We start from the raw sequence: 22,507 nt of genomic DNA, 5'->3' as shown, positions 1-22,507 counted from the left end.
TACAGACTAGATATTTCAGGAACCACAAGATGATACATTAATGCCTGTAATCCCAGAAGCTCAGGAGGCTGATGCAGGAGGATCACAAGCTCAAGGCCAGCCTCAGCAGCTTAGAGAGGTTCTAAACAACTCAGTGAGACCCTGCCTCCACATTTAAAAGTGGCTGGGGATGTAGTTCAGTGGTTAAGTGCCCCCTGAGTTCAAACCCTGGTACAAAATATATATCTATATCTCTATCTATCTATCTATCTATCTATCTATCTATCTATCTATCTATTAAAATGAGTTATTATTAGAGCCAAGGATGGGTTTTCCAAAGAAAATAATGCAGTTCCAGTGTGGTCCTGTCTGATTTTCCAAGAGATACAAGACATTAGTTTTTTATCTTATATCTTCTGGTTTAAAAATGTGCCATTTGATCAAGCATTTGAATTTCAAGCACTATTCAAGTAAAACAAAACCCTTTTATCCCTCTGGTCTTAGCCTGCATGATAGCCAGCTGATCTGTACTCTACCTGTGCACTGACCACCTGTGGAATAAATGGACTGTGATAAGATTTTCTGGGGGGATGACAGATAGAGAAAAAGGCACCCACAGACACCAGGGCCAGGCAGATGCAGTTCCTTTTGGTTATCTGTTCAGGTTTTAGCCTTCTCAGGGATGGTGTGTAAACCTACCAACGCAGCCGTATAGAATTTCTCCTTATGACTCAAGGCAGAACAGTCCAACTCAAAGAGTAAGAGATGCTGAAGGGCAGCCAAGGGGATATTGTGATAATTCTAGATGTCCAATGTTTAGAATTTAGAGTGCTGTGAATGACCATTGCCATAGGCTAGAAAAAAAATTTAGTGGCAAGAACTATTGGTTTCTTGAATTAGATTCACTAGATTGACCTTCCTTCCCCAATCTCACAAATGATCCATGATCTCTTAATATTGTTCTAACACATATATTACAGGCCCCTTTGCTCTCAGACAATTTAACTGTTAAGATAGCTATAAAAACAAGCCGATAAAAGAATAAAGGAATTTCGATGCAAATAGACCCATCATATTTCTAACATCCTTTAAAATTAAGTTCGCATTGGGTAATAAGCATTTTTCATGTTCGAATCACCGTGTAAGGTGGTGTGGGGATAAACAACCTTGTCTTCTTTGGATGAGCTCTACGGGGAGACGTCAGCACAGCAGAGCAGGCTTGTACACATGTGGCACTTCCCTCACCTGTCATGTGCGCTGGGCACCTGATGCTGATTGGCATTGTTCTGGGCATTCAGAAAAGAGGAAGGAACATAATACCTAATGTCCTTGACTTCATGGAGCTTACAGACTAGTGTCCTTCATGAGCCTACAAAAAGATGTTTAGCATGAAGGCAGAAGAAATGGTAAATTTGGCTCTGGCTGGATTTGGTGGTGCACGCCTATAATCCCAGTGGCTCAGGAGGCTGAGACAGGAGGATGGTGAGTTTAAAGCCAGCCTCAGTAAAAAGTGAGGCACTAAACAATTCAGTGAGACCCTGACTCTAAATAAAATACAAAAAAATGGGCTGGGGATGTGGCTCAGTGGTCAAGTGCCCCTGAGCTTAATCCCTGATAAACACCCCCAACACACATCCCCACAAAAAAAGAGAGAAAAAATAGACTCTGCTTGGGGGATCCAAGATTTTTAAGTTGAAGGTGGCATCTGAGCTCAAATCTATGACATGGAGGACTGTGACAGGTGCAGATGAGTCATGTGGGAGATGGGGGACCTTCTGAATGTCAGAAAAACATTCAGGAAAATCTAGAGTTATCTTCAGAAATTGTGAGGAGAACTGAATGGTCAATGAACCAAGCATATTGACTTCCAAAACTATAGCACAGTGTTATTTTTTTTATGTAAAAGATTAGGGACATAGGTTGCGTGGTGCTGAGTTTACCACCTTGCATCTTCCAGATTCTAAATTCCACAACCTTTAAAAATAAAATTACATGTGTGAATGTATTTAGCACCATGTGGTTAATACGCTTGCAATTTAATAACTTTGGGATGATAGTAACAAATTTTAAAACAGTATTATATTAATCAGTTTTTGCTAAGATTTGGGGCTGATAAACAAAAGATCCATGAATTTATAACAAAATAACTTGTATATCTCATTTGTCTTGTGCATCACTTTAATGGTTGCCACTTAGGTGCGTCTTCGCTCTGTATGTTACAATCCTGCCAGGATCTAGCCTGAAGGAGCTACCACTAACTGGGACACAGTATTGGCACAGGGGAAAAGTAGCAATGACAAAGAAGCAATGAATCTATGGCTTCCAAATGAATGTGCGATACCTGACTTCCATCATGTTCCACTGGTTAATGCAAATCATGTAACGAAGTCTGCTGTTTATGGAGCAGAGAAGCCTATGCTTCCAAATAGGAGGCATTACAAGTCACAAGAGAATGATTAGAGATGAAGGAGCTTACCTGGGAGCAAGGATGCTATCTAAAAAAGTTATATTTAGCCTCAGTGTTGCTTGGATTTTGTGGAATAAAAAGAGGGTGTTGTTTTATTGAAGTCAAGCTTAGAAGTGAAACCCCCAAATTTTGTACAATTCAATGAGAAAACCTAAAGAATTATGTTGTCCTAGTACAGGGTCCAATCCCAGAGTCAGTTGTCTTGAAGATTTATAGAATCCGGCTGTTACATGGGATGTAATTCATTCATACATTCAGAAAGGTATGCAGCCTATGAAAGCTCCGGTTTGGGGATGTTCCTGTCACTTGGTAAAATTCTTCAAATAGAAATGTGTCTTCAATACATATTTATAGTCAAACAAGAATATCTTATACTTTTCTGAGAGCTCAAAATATGCACTTTTTTTTTTTTTTAATTTGAGCAAGAAGCCCTCAAGACCAGTCTCTATTTCAAGCCAGAATAAAATTGCTTTGGAGCATTGAAAAACCCGACACTGATGTTTGTGCAATAGTACTGAGCACCAGAGTCATGTTTTAGGAGTTCTTAGATTTCTGCCGTCCAGATTCTGAGCACAAATTCTGTCTCCTTTTCTTCTTCAGGGTGACAGGATGGATGGGACTGAGCTCCTGGGTGATCCACGATTGTCCTCTTCAGTTAAATGAAGCATTTACTGATAACATGGGCAACTTTTTAAAGGCTAGTGATTAACTGATCACACCACCCTGTGGCCCCCTTTGGAATCCTCAGGAGTAGACGTCCATCATCAGCTCAAAGCAGGAAGCACCATCTGGTCTTAAATTTGGTGTTATTCTCCCTAGGTGGCTATTCCTGAAAATGCCATTTATAGCATTTGACTAAAAAAAAAAAAAAAAAACTGTTTGGGGGAAACCTAGTTGCCCAAGAAGCAGATCTGTTTATTTTAAAAGTTTTTCTAAGAAGACGAAGACTTTGCTCCCAACTGCGTTTGGCAATGCAGCATTTTTTGGGGAATGCTTAGCTTCATAAACCATCTGAACTGCTGTGGTCCCTCTGGAGGTGGATGCTTTTGATAGAGTATAGTACCAATAATTAAACAGTGGTTTTTGATGCCCTTCTCCCTCCCGACTTCCATCAAGTAGGGATTTGTAAGTCGATGTAATATTTCTATATTGTGTAGTATATTTTAATTAGAATCACAATGCTGTATAAGATTGAGCAAATTGCGTTCCATTTGAAGAATTAAAGAATTACACAGGCTTGCCAGCATGATCTGAAATTCTAATTCCAAACTCTGCTCTGAATGCCAGCTGCACAGAATTCTTATTGTCCATCAAATACCACCTGGAAGTATTTATCACAGCAGAAGGAGGATGCTTCTCATATCTTTTTGGAAGGACATGTTTATTAAAATTGGCTTCTTTTGATATTGTCCACACTTACAATATGATGGCATCTATGAAAGTTCTTTAATCAGAAACGCGTAACTGATGACAGTGTTTCAGTGACCGTGGAAAAGACACCACCCTCCAAGATTTCATTTGAGTGGTAAATCAACTTTTTAAGAACCAAAGAGAAACACGGAAGCAGTTGAGATTTGGCAAAGAGCCCCATTTATCATCCACCGTCTCAAAAGAAAATAGTTCAAAAATGTTTTCTCTTTCTGAAAGAATGAACAGCGGATCTGGGCCAGGAAGTCCTAAGCAAATTCAACACAACGAATTCAGGAAGGGAAGAGCACAGTGAGTTTCTCAGGTGGAATCCCTGCTTTTCTTGGTTTTATCTTCCACATTGCAGCAGCTTTTAGAAACTGGCATTAATGTTTCTAAAGAGAAACACAGTGGGGTCCTGGGCCTGGAAGGAGGCTTGATGACCTGTGTCCTGTCCTGAGAGAGCAGCCTACATGATTCCTATTCTAGAACTGGTCATCTGACATGGTATGAGGAGAGTTTTAAAGCTTTCCTTAGAATCTATTCTTTTATTTAACATATCTTGAAGTGGAAATCAAGGAAATAGCAAGAACTTCTCAACCTATTTCTCCCAAGATGATATAAAAATGACTGAGGTCAGTTCTTTCTGATTCCTGATAATATCTCCACCCCTCCATCCTGCCTCCCCTCTCCTCCTTCCTTCTTTCCAGAAATATTTTCTGAGTGTCTGCTAAGTATACTCTTCTAGGCATTTGGAAGATGCTAGTGAACAGAACAGACATGAAGCCTCACTCTCCTAGAGGCTCCTAGAGGATACATTCTAGCAGGTGGAGACAATGCAAAGGATGAATCTCATAATCACACTTGGCAGGTAGCTCAGGGGGAGATGATCCCGAGGAAACAGGAAAGTGGCTGTGGAACATGAGCTCAGTGGCTCTTTTCTTGCCAGATTAGCATTATCACACCTAGTTTACCCTCTTTCCACCTGCACCTCACTTATTACTTCTTGTCTCATGGAAATAGAGAATTGCCCACAATCCCTTTACTTGGTACAGCAAAACCATTTTCTCTGTTCCCTTGGTGGTTGGTAATCCAGAAAGAATGACAAATTGCAGCTAATTGTTGATCATGCCAACACGTTTATCTTATAAGTTGTAGCAAAATGATGTGAAGCCATGGGAAAGGTAAGATCAATGTTGCATATGTCACATTATATACACTCTCCAAGACACAGTTATCAACCAAAAGAAATGGACAGTCCTGAGAAGGCGAGCTCCTCATCCCCCAAGAGGCACTCAAGAATAACTTGACTGTAACGATATATTGAGCAAGCATTCATTTTCTCCAATCTTCAAGGACATCCTGAGAACCTGCTGTGTTTTATGCTCTGTGCTCAAGGTGAGAAAAGAAGATGTGGAGAACCCATGGTGAAGGATTTTGAGTTCTTATAGAGACTGAGAAAAGAACATGGAGTCAATTAAAAAAAAAAGAAGGACCCATAACTGGAAAAAACATGGGATATGGCAGACAAGGGGAAACCTTCAGAAGAAGGTAGCTTGTCTATATCATACCCAAAGAGAGGGAAGAAGCTGCGATAGGTGTGGAAGGTGGGGACAAGTGTCCCAGCAGAGGGAGCAAGTACAGAGAGTGGAGGGCCGGGATCTTGGTGTATTTGAGGAACTGAAATAATTAGAGTGATGGGCTTGGTGGAGCTGGCTGAATGAGGCTGCAAGAAAGTCTTTGAGAAGCCAAGACTGGACCAAGAGGGAAAAAGGTATTAAATGTGTGTGGCTAAAATGCACAGAAAACCTTGGGGTGGCAGGAAGAGAATATAATGAAATGCAAGGGTCCCTGACCTGCCCTTTTCTGTTCACACTCCTGTCCCTCTAACAAAAAGAACTTTCAACTTCATTTCTTCTGCCATTTTGTTTTAGCTCTATTGGTTACCTTGGGGGTAAGTAAAGAATATGCTTTCAAGGCTATTTCCTGATTTGTCAAGTTTATAGCAAATCTATTGATTTTCTTCAAGAACAGGGTGGTAGAGAGAATCATGACTCTCCAAGGATGCACACATCTAAAGCCCAGTACTTGTGCATGAGGTATGTGACCCATGGAAGGGAATAATGGTGATAAGACAATGACCATAAATGGCGAGATTCTTCTGGATTAGCTGGGAGATTGCAATCTAGTCACCAGGATCCTTGAACGTGGGAGGGAGAGTGACAGGCAGATGTTGCAGGAAGGGAATAATGGTCAGAAAGTACAACGTCCCTGTTTTTGGAGACAGAAGAGGGAGGGCCTCCAGAGGCCGGGGATGTGGTCGCCTCTGGAAGCTAGAAAAGGAGAAAAGATGGAGAAATGGATTTTCCCTTCCAGCCTCCTGAAAGAGATATGGCAGCAGACAGCTTGATGTTAGCCCAAGGAGACTCATTTTGAAGCTGTAACCTATCGCAGTATCAAGGAATAAATTTGTGTTCCAATTGACTAGGTTTTTGGTTGTTAGAGCAGCAGTAGAAAATTAACTCAAATAAGTAATGATTAGCACAATGTTCCTCCAAGCCCCTCCACACCAGACACAGCTCTTTTTCAGCTGCTTCTTCTGAGTTTAGGGACATGGCTTCTACATGTCTACTCATCATCATGTCCTGACACCTTTCCCTCATAGGATCAATAGGTGTCCCCCCTGGATTCTCCCATACTTGATATCCCCTATCTAACCATTTCCTTTGGTTCGTTTTTTAACTGATATGAATTTCTCTGCAGAGGGCGTCAGTGTACACAATTGGATTGATTTAATTTGCTGTGCTCCTCAATTCGATAAGCAGTACCATCATTGGCATAAGACTTTTATTTTTTAATGTCTTTTGGTGACATCTTTATTCTTACTGCCTGTTCCATTCTGTTTTATGCCCCTTATTCACAGTTTTAATATCCTTCCAATATGTACATGTTCTGCTGTGTTGCTTTAGAAACATACATTGATTGTATCATAGGTTAGACCTCATTCTGAATATGGCTTGTTTCAGCCAAGATTATGCGTCTGGAATCTACCTATAGTGATGTACCGAGATTTGTTTTACTACTTTTACAGCTATGTGGTATTTGGCTTCCTGAATTTGGCAAATTTCATTTCTCCATTTCACTTTGATGGATGTTTAGTTTGCTTCCAGTGTCTGGCCATTGGAAAGAAGGATGAACTACACATCATCCTGTACCCATGGGCACTTTTGATTCTTTCCAAGGCTGTCACCATGCTTCATGGGATTCTGTACCAGTTGACCTTACAAAGAGCAGGGTGCAAGGATCTGCATTTCTCAAAGTCTCAGGAACACTGCTATTTAAAAATTTGCTGTAGAAATTGTGGTGTTTTGCTATGTTCATCTCATTGATCACCCTTAAAGTTTCTGACTCTCTTTCTATGCTAACTTGGTCTGTTTTTCTATGAAATGTGTGTTTACATTCTCTGTTTGTGCTTCCATAAAGGGCATTATTGTTGTTGTTGTTGTTGATATTTAGGACATTTTTACATAGTCTATTCCTTTACGAAATATTAATTTCACAAGATCCTCTCGAGACCTGCTGCAAACCTTTAATTTTACTGTGTCTAAAGCAACCTTCACTACAAAATATCAATAGTCCTAGCATAGTCCTGAGTCTTTCCTTCTAAGCTCATGGGTTTTTTTTTTTTTCCTTCAGATTTACTTAAGGAGTCTGTTCTTCCTCTAAAGACACACACTTTCATCCAGCAGTTTCTTCTAATCCAGAAGAGCTGCACTTTCACACTGACAGGTTTTCATTATCTGAAATATATTTTTACCTATATTGTGAGGAGGGATTCAATATTCCTCAAAATGATGAATTTATTTCTCTGCAAGGTTTGTCATACACTAAATTGTCATAAACTTAGCCCCCTATTCAGTTCTGTGGATCTATTGCTTTTTGTTCTGGTGCCAAATGTTTGCTATTTTTATTACTATGACATTGTGAGTTCCCCTTGATAGTTTGATTTCAAGATTTTAGTGCTTTCAGAACTTTACTGATATAATCATTTATCAATATCTTATATGTTAATAGCATGTCAAATTCTCAAGAAATGTGATCAGATTTTGTTTGGAATTGCCTTCAATTTTAGACAAACAGAAGACTACAAATTAACCCACACATTATCTTTATAGTGTAGCATCTTCCTTACATAAACATGGAATATCTTTGCATTTATTAAGGTATCCTTTATGTCCTTTAATAAAATTTCACAATGTATTTCATAAATATTTTACATAATGTTAGTTGTTTTCTTGATACTTTAACATTAATTCTGTCACTGTGTTGTTTTTCATATTTGTGGATTTATTTTTGCTGGTAGTGTTCAAGGTGAACTCTTCCATAGTTTCAATGTCATGGTTCTCCAATAGGAAAGACACCCGAACAGCAACAGCAGGATGTAGGATCCAAAGTGCAGTAGGATCTTTACCTTTCAAAAGTGTTGCACGTTAAGGGCTGTCTTGGACAACTGTGTGTGAATTTGTGTGCATAACTTCTGAAAGTGTATCAGCAGCCTGTGATTGTTTTTAAGGAAGTGGGACTTCAAAATGCACCTTTCAGTTTTCTAATCCTGGCCCAAATGAAAATTGGCAAACTGTTAAACTCTGGTGGAATCAGTTTCATCACAAAATTATCAGGAGAGATCTTTGTGTCATTATGTGGATTTTGAAAGTTTGTTAAAACTTTCAACTTCCCCAAGGTGACTTTGAGAAAATATATTCATCACTGTTGGATTTTTTTTTGGACAAATTTTCTACTTCTCTACTTCTCAGATCAATTTTGAGCATTCACTTTTAATTAAGAAAATTACCTATTTTGTCCAAATTTATTGATAGATAAAAAGAAGTGTTCTTTTATTTCCCATAAAGCATAGGATTTTAAAATCCCTATGTTACTGACTTCAAATTTTATTGCAATATGATCCAATAGCATAGTCTTTATAATTTCACGTCTTGAAAATTGTTGAGAATTCTGTTGTGAAATAACACACATTCATTTTTTTAAAAAAGTGTGTGTGATCATTGTGCTCTTTCTGTTAATGAGGTAAGAAACTCCAGTTTTATCATGGTATTTGAATCACATTGTTGCTTTTTTTTTTTTTTTCCTGATGCCTAAAATCTTCTGAAGGAATTGCTCTGTGGTGCAGGGCATTGAGGATGAGCTGTCTTGTTTCATACTATGAAAGAGGAAGGAAGCTTAATGTGTGAGCATACAGCAGGCTGACGGTGGCAGAGAAGGGGGCGCTGTCATTACTGCTTCACTGTGTCAGTGTCCAACATGAGTTTAAGTACATAAAAAGAATGAAACGGAATTAGCCTTACTTCCAAAACAGTCCACACTCTAAGCTCTGAGGACAGCCATAAGGCTAAAAACAATTTCAAAATAATATAAAGCCATATGACCAAACTATATCATCATTTCTTACGAAAAGTTAATTTTGAAATTTGGGAAAGAGAAAGGGCAATTGACATTTGAATTTGAGGGTCTAGACTTTGAGAGAAGTATAGGTTTTTTAAATAGACCCTTGGAAAGAGTAAGTAGAATCATGGAGAGGAGAGATGTGACAGTCACAGTGGAAACAGAAAGAGTAAGAGAAGATACAAAGCTGGAATAATGGTGAGTGAGTTTCATCTCACCAGAGATGGCTCAGTATCTGAGCAGAATCCCATTCTAATAGACGTGATCCAGGAATCAATACATAGTTATTGGAAATTAATTTAGCTTCTTTCCTTCTCTCTCTCTCTCTCTCTCTCTCTCTCTCTCTCCTTCCTTCCTTCCTTCCTTCCTTCCTTTTGTTTTAATGCAAGTCTTGACTATTGAGTTAGTTTTCAAAAATATATTAGTTAAAGAGGGAGGGGAAGACATCCTCAAAATTGGGAGGTGGAATACAAAAGGGGTAAGTGGAAGGCTGAGATGTTCTATCTGGTTCTGAATCATTGCAGCTGCTAGAAAGAGGAGGAGGCCAGAGTGTTTCTTCACACTATTATCTTTAAATGTTTACAACAGAACATTTAGTCCTAGTGGTATAAGAAGAATACATTTTCTACCTCTATGCTCCACAGCAGCCTTTTATTAAAAATATACTGCATTATTTATGTTTTAAAGAAAATAGTGAACAAGGTACTGCAGCAAGGGGCACACCTGTAATCCCAGTGAGGCTGAGGCAGGAAGATATCAAGTTCAAAGCCAGCCTCAGCAATTTAGCCAGCCCCTAAGCAACTTAGGGAGATTCTGTCTCAAAATAAAAAGAGCTAGGGATAGTTTCTCAGTGGTTAAGCACCCGGGGTTTAATCCCCAGTTACCCAAAGAAACAAACAAAGGAACAAACAAACAAAAAACCCTGATTGCCTCAGCGATCTTATCCCTGAAGTGATTTCATCACATACAGCAGAGAAGCTCCAATAATGCTACTAATTTTTTTTTAGTTTACTACCTAATCTTAACCTTTTTGGTAATAAAACACCATTTTGATATTTAGTCGTTGTGTAGGAAAGAGGGAAAATATCCTTTCCAAATATTTAGAGCCGAAATGCGGAAAATACATTTGCAAAATTGAACCTCACAAAGGAAAATTGCCAAATTGTAGAGAAAATCTGCTTCTGCTGAATCATCAGGCTCTAGTCCTTTTGTTCTGTGTGTCAGGGAGGCAGGACCTCTCCTCATTAAAGCTTGTGAAGTTCCACCAGCCCTTTTTATCAAAGCCAGACAGTGATGCGTTCTTTTGAAAGGCAGGTAGGTAACATCTTCAGAAGGATGAAAGTATGTAAACAGCGCATATGCTTCTTCAAAGTCTCCAGGTTCTTCCTTTTTCGGAGTCAATTTTCTCAGCTTGAAAATTTTTGTCTTCTGCCAAGACTCAGAAGTCTTGGAAGGAGAAAAAAAAAGCTAATAAGCCACAACGTCACCGCAGGCAGCCTGGTCAGCAAGATGTGGCCTTAGACTCATGGCCAGGTAAAAAAACGTGTCATTAAGAAGCACTGCCATGAAGGTATTGCTTTCAAGATTGCTGACTTCATTATAATTCATTTCTGTAAGGTTTTTTTTTTTTTTCAAATGGAGAGTTCTCTTATAGAAACTGCTTATGTTTTACGGCCTCTATGATGAACGGAGATTAGTTTTGCATTTGCAAAATTAAATTACTTTCCCTAAGTATTTCTTAATTTTCACGCAGATGCCACTGAAAATTCCAAGAGAGAGGAAAGTTGTTAGCTGCACTTTAAATACCAGAAAAAAATCTCTGCACAGGAAGGAGAAGGGAAGAGGGTGAAATTAACTTTCTTTTTAAAACTGCGCACAGGGGTGTTCCCTTCTGCAGAACACACATCTGGAGAATAAGTACCGAAGGGGAAGACGATTTCGTAGTTCAGATTTTTGAACGTTTTCAGTGTCGGTCTTTTGGATCAATATCATCTACTCAGGAAAAATAAAAATGAACTTAAAAATGAAATGTGGAAAGCAGCACCATCATGAGGAGAAGATCCTGAGCCCATCTCAAGTTCATTTCAGAGAATGGGAAACTTCCCAATTTTTTTTCCCCTTGTTTTTCTTTTTGTAATACTGGGGATCAAACCCAGGATCTTGTGCACTGTAGTCAAGGGCTCTGTCCCTGGGCTACATCCCCAGTCCCTTTCCAAGTCTTTTGTAGAGGAGTTGAGATCTATCATGATGTCTCTGATGTACTTCTTTTTTTTTCTTTCTTTAAAAAAAAAATCTTTATTTTAGTTGTTCCTTTTTTATGTAGTGCTGAGGATCTAACCCAGTGCCTCACACTTGTTAGGCCAGCATGCTACCACTGAGCCACAACCCCAGCCCCTCGACGTACTTCTTTTCCATACATCACTGACCATCTCTAGAAGAGTACTTTCTGGAAATCCTTAACATAATGCTTTTTGTTAAAAAAAAAAAATCTTTTCTCTTTACCCTTTTAGGTTTCGTAACCAACCAGGACCTGCAAATTAATTTGACAAAAGAAAGATTGTCAGGAGAAAGGTTTAGCTATTTGCACATGGGAGCCAACAAAAGAAACAGCTGACTCATTCTGTGGTTAAAATTAAAGGGTTCCATGTCCAAGTCAGCAGAGTAAAGGGCAGGGGTGGGGGGAATAAATGGTTTCTATGGGAAGAACAAATAGCTTTCTTTAGGAAAGACAAATGGATTTTCAGGAGAACACGTGGGAATTAAGAATATTTGTGGTCTAATAAGCTATCACCTTACCCCAGAAAGAATGGTTATTATCCAAAAGACTAAAGAAAATAAGCGCTTTAGAGGCAAGATGGCAGAACAAAGCAGCCAGCACTAGTCTGCCCTCCATGGAATAGAACAAAAGCAACCGACCTGTGGTTGCACAAGGGGTGAATGGCGGTGAGCGAGCACTGGAAACAGCAGACAAAATGAAATCTGGCAAAATCCACAAAGTAGGCAGAATGATAGCAAGAGAACTGGAAGGCCTCAGCACCTGGCCACCTTCCAGGGGCTAAAGGTAAAAGAGAGTGCAGTGCAGAAGGCTGTACCCTGGAGACAACAACTTCAGGAACTAAGTGACCTGGAGTCTGCCCAGCAAGCTAGCTTTAGAGACAAAGTTCACAGCAACGCTCAGCAAACTCTCTCAGTGCTACACCCGGGGTCATTTTGAGATAGAACCCACTGTCAGAGACTGTGAATAAGAAAAGCCAACATAACCACAGCTCAGAGTCTCCCATAGACTCCCTGATGCATGAGCAGGGGGCAGCCACAGGAAAGTTTTAGCTTGGGGAAGTGTTTATATCATGACTTTTCCAGGGAAGTTTACACTGTGGGAAGTGTGGCTGTGACAGGAAGGGAGTGGAGGGAACTGCCCTCTGAGATCAGCAGTTTAGCCCACCTGTCCTCTGTGGGTGGAAGCAACTGTGGTTGTGAGTGCATTTATGCAGGGGCCAGGTCTGAAGGCAGGACTGAGGATAGAACATCTCTTGGTTCCCACAGGTTGCTGTCAATAATGCCTGTGGAAATGCCCAACTCCTGATGGTGTTACCACTCCCAAGGTTAAGACTAACTACAGAGGGTGCATCCCATATACTCTGCTGCCTATAAGACATCTCCCTGAAGCACCAGAGTGTCCCACTCATACAAGAATTGCAGAGACAATGGACTTCTCTGACTCCAATATGGTAAGCTCTGTGCCCAAGCCCATAAAGCACAACCAAAGAAGCTACAAGGAGATGAAACCCCTGAGTTCAGTTGGAAATAAACTAAACATAAAGCAATAAACTGTTACTCCAATGTACACTGGCAAAAGCAAGACACATACCCAAAAGGCTACTGCATAAAAATATAAGAGATATTCATGAAAACACATGAACAAATTTCAACATAGAAACAAAAGAAACATGAAAAAAGAAGGTAACAGGAAACTCTCTAAAGCTCACAGCTGCATAGTAATAGATTCCAAAGATATAAAGTAGATAAAATGCTGGACCAAAAAATCAAAAGGATGATTTAAAAAAAAATTCAGTGAAATCCAAAAGAACAGTTAAATGATTTAAACACAATGCTAGATATGGAAAACCTATTCAATAAAGTTACATATTTTGAAAGAGAATCAAACAGAAATCTTGAAAATGAAAAGCTCAGTGAGTCAGATAAAAATTTTAATTGAAAATGTCAGCCACAAATTAGTTGAAACAGAAGCAAAATATATAAGGGCTGAAAGACAAGTCTGTTGAGATATTATATTCAAACAGCAATAATGATAAAACAAAGAATGAAGAAACACAAAATATCTGGGATACCAGTAAAATGTGAAACATCTGCATGACTGGCATGCCAGATGGAGAAGAGCTACATGTTAAAGGAATAGGACACCTCTTCTGTGAAATAATAGCAGAAAATATTCCAAAACTTGGAAAAGACACAAACATCCAGGTATAGGATGTATTTAGGACCCTGAATAGACATGATCAGAAAATAATCTCTCCACAACATTATGAATGACAAAAGTACACAACAACAAAAAGAATATTAAAAAATGTGAGAGAAACATCAGGTCACATTTAAAGGCAAACTTATCAGGCTAGCAGCAGATTTCTCAGCAGAAACTTGAAAGGCATGGAATGATGTATTTTGAATACCGAAGGATAGTAACTACCAACCAAGATCAATATACCCACCAAGTTTATGCTTCAGGATCAAATAATAAATAAAGACCTTCCCAGATAAGCATAAACTAAGAGAATTCATGGCCACTAAATCAGCATTACAGAAGATGCTGAAGGGAATCCTATACTCAAAAGAGAAAGAAAGAAAAAACACTATCGTGAGAATAAGTGAAAGAATAAAACCCATTAGAAGAGTAGACACATAAATGAGAAATAGGAAAGAATCAAACATCATCAATACAGTAAATGGTCAAATGTCTATGATGAAAAAGAGAAGAAGAAACAAACATAGAATATTCAAAATAGCCAGAAGAGATCAATAAAAATGCAAGAAGTACATCTCTTTCAATAACTCTGAATATAAATGATCTTAATTCTCCACTAAAATACCCAGACTAGCTGAATGGATTAAAAAACAGGACTCAATAATATGCTGCATAGGAGAAAGTCAGTTCACCTGAAGAGGCATACATAGAATGAAAATGAAAGGATGGAAAACAATATATTCCAAATAAATGGAATCCTAAGGCAAGCAGGAGTAGCCATACTTATATGCAAAAAACAGACCTCAAGACAAAATAAGTTATAAGAGACAAAGATCACTATATATCCATCAAGAAACTAGTATAAAGATACAACAATTATAATAAACGCTAAAATGGTTTTATGAATCCAACACTAAGAGACTTGTTCTCCAATGCAGCAGTGTCCAGAGGTGGGCTTTGGAGGAAATGATTGGATCGTGAAGGCTCTGCCCTCATGTTATGATGTGGATCTGAGATGGCCCTCGAAAGCTCATATGGCAATTCCAGAATGTTTGGAGGTGAAATCATGAGGTTCTGAGAGCAACAACCTAATCAGTAGACCCATGCTCTTGATGGATTAACAATTTCAATGGTTGCTGGGTGCTAACCATAGGCAGGTGGGTTGTAACTAGAGGAAGCAGGTCATGGGGTGTTGTGCCCTTGGGAATTATTTTTTTCCCCTGGGTTCTTGCACTCTTTCTCTCTGTTGCTCAGCTGCCATGAGCTGAGCGGCTTTCTTCTGCCTTGCCCTCCGCCATCATGTTTCTGACTTGTTGCCAGCCAAGCATGGTTCTTAAACCAGAAGTCCAGATAAAAATTTTCTTCTCTAAATTGTTCTTGTCAGGTATTTTGGTCCCAGCAAGGAAAGGCTGACTAACATGCCTCATTTTTTAATTCACCCATTTGATGGACTAATCATTTGAATGGACGACTGAGAAAAGGTGGCAACTGTAAGCCGCTGGGGCATGGCTGGAGGAATTAGGTCACTTGGGTCCCTGGATGTGTTCCCTTAGATTATATCTTGTTCCTGTCCTCCCACCCCCACCACCCCTCCACCTCCCTATGTCTATCTCTGTCTCTTTCTCCTGGCTGACATAAGCAGAGTAGAGTAGCTTTTCTCCACCTCAGCCACCCACAAGGATGTGGCTGTCTTGCAGCCGGCTGACTAGAGACTAAAACATTTGAAACCATGAGCCAAAGTAAAGCCTACATTCTTCTTTAAGTTGCTTCTATTTAGATCATAGTAATGAAAAGCTGACTCACATAAATGTAGTACTAGAAATTCTAACCAGAGCAATCAGGCAAGAGAAAGAAATAAAAGGCATATAGACAAGAAAAGAGGAAGCCAACTTACCCTTGTATGTACATAGAGAATCCTAAAGACTTCATCACAACATCTTAGAACTGATAAACAAATTCAGGAAAACAATAGAATACAAAACCATCGTACAGATGAGTATGTCATATATTTTTTAGCCTTTATCCATTTATCTATTGAGGAGAAATGAAAGTTCCTCAAAAAAATTAAAACTAAAATGACCACATGTTCTGGCAAGCTACCTCTCGGCATATACCCAAAGGAAACATATCTGTCAGACAGACATCTGTAATCCCATGTTTACTGTAGCACTATTCACAATAGCAAAAAAAAAAAAAAAAAAAAAAAAACTGGAAATAACCCAAGTGTCCATCAATTGTGGTATGGATAGAGAAAATGTAGCATGCATACACAGTGGAATACTATTTGGACATTTATAAAAAAATGAGATCCTATTATTTTAGGCAACTGGGTTGGAACAGGAGATCATTATGCTAAGCAAAATAAGCCAGTCAAAGAGAGACCAGTAGTGCATGACTGACTCATAGGTGGCATCTAAAAACATTCATCTCATAGAAGGCAGAAGAGAACAGAGGAGGGAAGAATGGGGGGGGGGTTGTCCAACAGGTACCTGGTTGCAGTTACTCTGGTGTGTTCCAGAACTCTATGCTTCAAGAAGTGAGAATAAAGCCTATTGGAAGTTTTCACCATGAAGAGATGATAAATATTTGGGGAGACATGTTCAACTTGATTTCAACATCTACATACATATCGAAACATCACATTTACCCCATAACTATGTACAATATTTTTGTGTGTATGTGGTGCTGGGGATTGAACCCAGGGCCTTGTGCTTATGAGGCAAGCCCTCTACCAACTGAGCTATATCTCCAGCCCTACATTTTTGTTTTTATGTATCAGTTAAAAAAAATTTAAATGAAAACACAAGAGTTATGACAATGTTTGTCTACATAGGAATGAGTGGGCTCCACTTCTTCAGGGTCAGAAACCTAACCTGAGGGAAGGTTTACTCTTAGTCTCTCTTCTAGGAGGAGAAGTTGCCCCTAGAAGGAAATTCAGGTGCTGTTCATTTGTCAGAAGTTTCTGCTTTTAGTCAGACAAGGGAAGTTCCAAAAAGGCTTCCTGCACTGAATCTCAGCCATTCTGAATCTCAGCTGTCCTGAGCTTAAAATAAACATCACACCCACATTGGGTTTAAAGTGGAAGCTACACAGTGATGAGTCCAAGTTTCCAAAAGTTGAGACTTCAAATGAGTTGACGTTTGACCATAAAACTTGTGGAGAATGAAATGCGTAACTTAATCTTGAACATCTGAAGCATGGAAAGTTCCACTATGGTTTCTCTCTAGATAAAGTGGTTGTTTAGATGCAAAAATAAACTTTAAACTTCTTCCAGTAAATTATTTACACAAATGGTTATTTAATTAGGCATCAAATTCTGAATAACCAATAGGTTATTACATATTGATAAATCAGCAAACATTGAAAATAGCTGACAGATACATTATAACCTGAGAATTTGACGGAGCCCCTTTGTCATATGGCATTTTCGGGCAAACACCTAGATCAATAACAAACATGGGCCGTGTGAAGCCTGAATGAGATCATTTGCTTCCTAGTGTGTATATAATTATTGTGTGCATTGAGATTTTTAGCCAAGTATTTGCCTCTTTTATGGGAAAATGAATAGATTCACTGCTTATGCTATAATAAATGAATGTTGGAGTTTTGAGGGGTGAATTTCATTCATTATTCAAATTGGAATTACTCACTAGAGACCATATTTCTAAATCATAATGAAAAAATGGTGGCACAGTTAATCAATAGATAAAATTATCTAACATGTTTTGGAGAAACAAATGCAATAGGTAAAGTAATAATCAAAATCTACTGACAGTTTATACATTTCTAGAGCAAAACTAATGGCTTTAGGATTTGTAGGGTTTGGGGAGGGATACTCACTTATCAAAGAAAAACCAGCAATAATGTTATGCTTTGGATATGGAATGCCCCTCAACCACTTGAGACTTGGTCCCCAATGCAGCAATGTCCAGAGGAGGGGCGTTGGGGAAGTGATTGAACCACTGGGATTCTGATATACGGTGGATTAATCCATTTGATGGGTTAATAATTTGAAGGGACTCAGGGAGGAGATGAAAATGTAGGCAGTTGGGGCCTTTCTGAAAAGAGGTCAGTGGAGGTGTGTCCTTAGGGACTTTATCTTGTCCCTGATCCCTTCCTCCCTCTCTTGTGAGCTGAGCAGCTTTCTTCTCCAGTACCCTTTGATGTTCTGTCTCACCTCCGCCCCCCAAAAATGGAGCCTGCTGACTGTGGATTGAAACTTCTGAAACCATGAGCCAAAATAATTCCTGTAGGGGTTCTCTGTTTGGAATTGGGGTCTCTGATAAACTTCATGATTGCGGCATGCTTGGTGGCTAGGAAGTTTCTGTGCAAAGGTATGGAATACCTGGCTGCTGGGAGACTTCCATGTAAAAGACATGGGATGCCTGGCCTCTATAGCAATGTTCTTCAAGAGGGTTTTGACCTTGATCTTAGGCACATAATTTCTGCAAATAAAGGAACTTGCTTGCTTGATAACTACAATGTTTCACCAAGCTCCGGTGCTCCTGGATCTGCCCGCCTAATAGTAACTTCAGACAATGAACTTTCTTGAGGACTACAGTACATATTGGAACTGTTAATTGTAACTGTAGAATAAGCAACCTTACTGGTACTCTGAACAATAATGCAGTCATGGTATTAGATTAACATTACACAGAGACATGAGATGGGAGGGAAAGGGAGAGAAAAGGGAAATTGCATGGAAATGAAGGGAGACCCTCATTGCTATACAAAATTACATATAAGAGGTTGTGAGAGGAATGGGAAAATAAACAAGGAGAGAAATGAATTACAGTAGATGGGGTAGAGAGAGAAGATGGGAGGGAAGGGGAGGGGGGATAGTAGGGGATAGGAAAGGTAGCAGAATACAACAGTTACTAATAGGGCATTATGTAAAATTGTGGATGTGTAACCGACGTGATTCTGCAATCTGCATTTGGGGTAAAATTGGGGGTTCATAACCCACTTCAATCCAATGTATGAAATATGATATGTCAAGAGCTTTGTAATGTTGTGAACAACCAATAAAAAACAGACTGTCTTGTATATTGAAAAAAAATTAATGACCTAATGTAAACTATTGATGTAAATAAAGCTTGGCAGCTTGGCCTCTCAGCCACTCTGCCACTCTCCTGCCTTTGCACCTTGTTTCTGTGCTCCCTTTATTATTTCTCTACAAATTCCTTCTCTAAGTTATTTTTGTCAGGTATTTTGGTCACAGTGGCAAAAAGCCGATTAATACAAATACCAACATGAATCAACCACATTCTATTTTCATTCGTGGTTAAAACTTCATGGTTGTTCTGCATTGGGAATGTCAACAGCAGGTCATCAAATGTCTTACACTTACTTTTGTGGCATTTATGTTTGCATATGCTTTTCTACATAGAAAACGAAAAACTCTCTTTTCCATGTTGATATTTGGTTAACAGAGGGTGGTTCCTATTATTCTGAACTGGGTCCCAAAGAATAATAGCCTGTTTCTATAGTTAACTAGCAAAAGTATTCTATTGATGAATCAGAATTTTAAAATTTTAATTCAGATACCCCAAGGTATGGTCATCATCTATCTAATGTGTTTGCTGGTCTGTGGGCATTGAAAACAAACCACCAGAGTTTTATATTAGTCTCAGCTCTAGGAGCATGTGGAGTCCCTGTGGAGTAGTACTCCAATACCCAGCATGCCATGCTGCCTGGACCCACATTAGCATCTGTTTCTTTTCTCTCCTACCTCCTGCATGCATGACTATGCAAAGACACATGCACACAGGTGTACATAGGCGTGCGTGCTCATACACATACGCACACACACAATTTCTTATTTTTTTGTGAAGAACCCTAATACCAGGGTCTCCTGTTGTAGTTTGTTTCAACAAAACTGTTTTTAAGGCAGCAACCTAGAGTCAAACTATCTGTTTTTTTTTTTTATTCTGGCTTTTTTACTTAACCGTCTGTGACACTGGGAAACCATCTAACTCATTTGCTTCTCAGGTTTTCCGGCAGTAAAATGTTCATTTGTAATAAGCACTCAAAGGGCTTTTGAGTATTAAGTGAGTGATTATTTGCTCATTAAACACTAGATAAGTGCCAGCTATTATGATCAAGGTTTTTCAGGCCATTCTCGGAATCAAGTTTCATTCCATGACATGGTAATTATAAGTTAAGAACAGAGATGAACAATGCTTTTCTTCATAAATTGTGTTTCCCGATATTTGTTAGTATTCACGGAGAACATCAATAGACTAAAACCCTCAACAACGCATAATATTCAAGGCCAGTTCATTCCCTCTCTGGTGAGATACTTGAGTAGGGTTTTGATTCATTCACACTAGTAAACTTAATTCTATTTATCCATTTAGACTGAGCAGTTTTTACTATGAACTATGATACATTTTCTGCATCACATATTTTGGCAATCTACATTTGCTGAAGGATTTGTATGAATAAATTCATAATTTCCCCCTGGCTTTTATTTAATTGCACTGATCCTGAGAGTTACCATCTGTGATCTGATACCCTGGACCAGGTGCTGAGGGACTTCACTCAGTCCTTCCAAGGAGCAGGGGAGTTCTCTCTATTTAACATAAGCTTCCTGAGAGCTGAGGGACTTGCCTAAGGTCATCCTGCTCATAACTGACCGTGCTCTGCAGCTAAGAGAACCCCACACTAGATCCAGTGAGGGTCACTCTTTCCTTTGAACTCTTCTCACGAGGTCCTATCCGCAATGTTTATTCATGTAAGTTAGGTCTTTCATGGTGTTATTTAAATTTCCATTCCATTTCTTTTCAACAGATATGAAACTCAGTTAAGCCTTTTCTCCAGAGATGAGACATGAGAGATCTTTTAGAAAACTAGTTTCTATGGAACAAAAAAAAATAAAATAAAACAGTATCATCAGTTCTACATTCAGGAAATTTGCCTTCAACATTGAAAGTATTTCTTAAATTAGAAGAAAAGAAACTCGTAGTTTCTATTTGGTGGAAACCTTCCAAGATGGTATAAATCAGCTGTAAGGTGACTTCTTTGGGGGGAATTCTCTGAAGAAACTAAGCAGATGGCAACTTTAATTGGTCAGAGAAGCATCACTATTTATTGCTATAATTTATTCCTCTATGAATCATCTTTTTAGAAACGTAATAAGAGTGGGAAGCCAAGATATTCTAATTTGAAGAACTCTAGAATATTCTACTTAGGAAGCTTCTTCCTTCCACTCTCCACTTGACTTAACAAGCACAGCACAGAAGCCTCTCACTGCAAACACTTGTTAGGACTCATTGGCTGCTGTGCTGCTGACAGGATTGCTGGTGTTATTTGAAATTCTAGTTAATTCTAGTTTGGCTGTTATTTCCACGCTGGGTAAAATAAAATATTGTAATATATGCTCCTCAAAGGCTTAATAGCAAACGTGTAGGCAGCCTCATTTGTGTAAGATTCTCCTTGTAAACAAGGAAAAGAAGACGCACCCTTGCTGCACCCACATGGGGTGTCTGGATTGCTCTACTCAGGAACCAGATTACTCAATTCCCCTTGAGCACATGCATTGGGCATCTGAGCAACCATTGCAATCATCACCATCTACGCAGCAGTTGGCTTGGTTTTTGATGGACAGCCAGGCATACGTCCACACATCCATGCGTGTGTGCGTGCATGTGTTGCTGAAGCACTGAAGCGTGCAGCATGATTTTCAGTGGGTTTAATGCTTGCCCTGATTCTTAAAAAATTTCTTAGATGAGAAACAAAACATAAAACACCAAAAAGACATATACATATTTATTTAAGGTGTCATTCTACCACTTTCCCCCAAATCATGGTTTTAGGAAAAAAAATATGTTACAGCAGAGTGACATTTTATACTGTCACTCCCTATGACTTATTGGAAGAATTATACCTCACTAAATCTTCTAAGAAGAATAGGAAAGGAAAAAAACCACAAGCATAGAAATTAAAGAAGCTTGGGTGTGGGTCCTGTATCGTCAATTATTTATTAATTAACATTGTCATTATTGGATAAGTTTATCATTTTATCATTTTCTATTTCTGTGATGTAAGGTAGTAAGAAAGTATTTAAGATATCAGCAAAGCAATGATGATGGCTAGTATTTCTTCATTACTTACTATGTATTGGGCCCTTCTGTAACACTTTCTATATGTTATGTCACTTAATTCTCATAACTACTCTATAAATAGTGACTTCTTTCATCTTTACTTTGTAGATTAGGAAGCTTAAAGACACTGTAAGGCTATCCTCATTTCCCTGGGAAGTGGCTGATCTAGGAATGGAGCCCAGCTCTGTTTGATGCTAAGTCGGCTGTATCTTTAGCCACTCATCCATTATTGCATTTACTAAGTCTCAATGTACCCAACTCAAGACTGGAGACATAACATGTTACCATAATGAATAGATTGGAAATGAAAAAGAAAAGACAAAAAAAAAATAACAAGCAGCCTGAGGACAGTGTTTGGGACATACGACGACTTAGGTATGACTAGGTCACATTTCAGTTAGAAATGGATATTGCTGCAAGTGACAATATACCTGAATTTGATCAATTAAGCAAATTGAGGTTTAATATTCTCATATAACAACAACAAAAAAAAATCCCAGAGTTAAGCAGCCACTGGAATTAGTTCAACAGTTCAATCATGTAAAAGCTGACATTTTAATCATTCGTTTGGTAATGTCTGATGTTTGCCAAGTGGATGCTGCCACTGCA

The sequence above is a fragment of the Spermophilus citellus genome (assembly GCF_964194105.1).
Source record: "Spermophilus citellus genome assembly, chromosome: 18".
Classification (NCBI taxonomy): domain Eukaryota; kingdom Metazoa; phylum Chordata; class Mammalia; order Rodentia; family Sciuridae; genus Spermophilus; species Spermophilus citellus.
The sequence above is the reverse complement of the archived record's forward strand: the minus strand, read 5'-3'. Positions refer to the sequence as shown.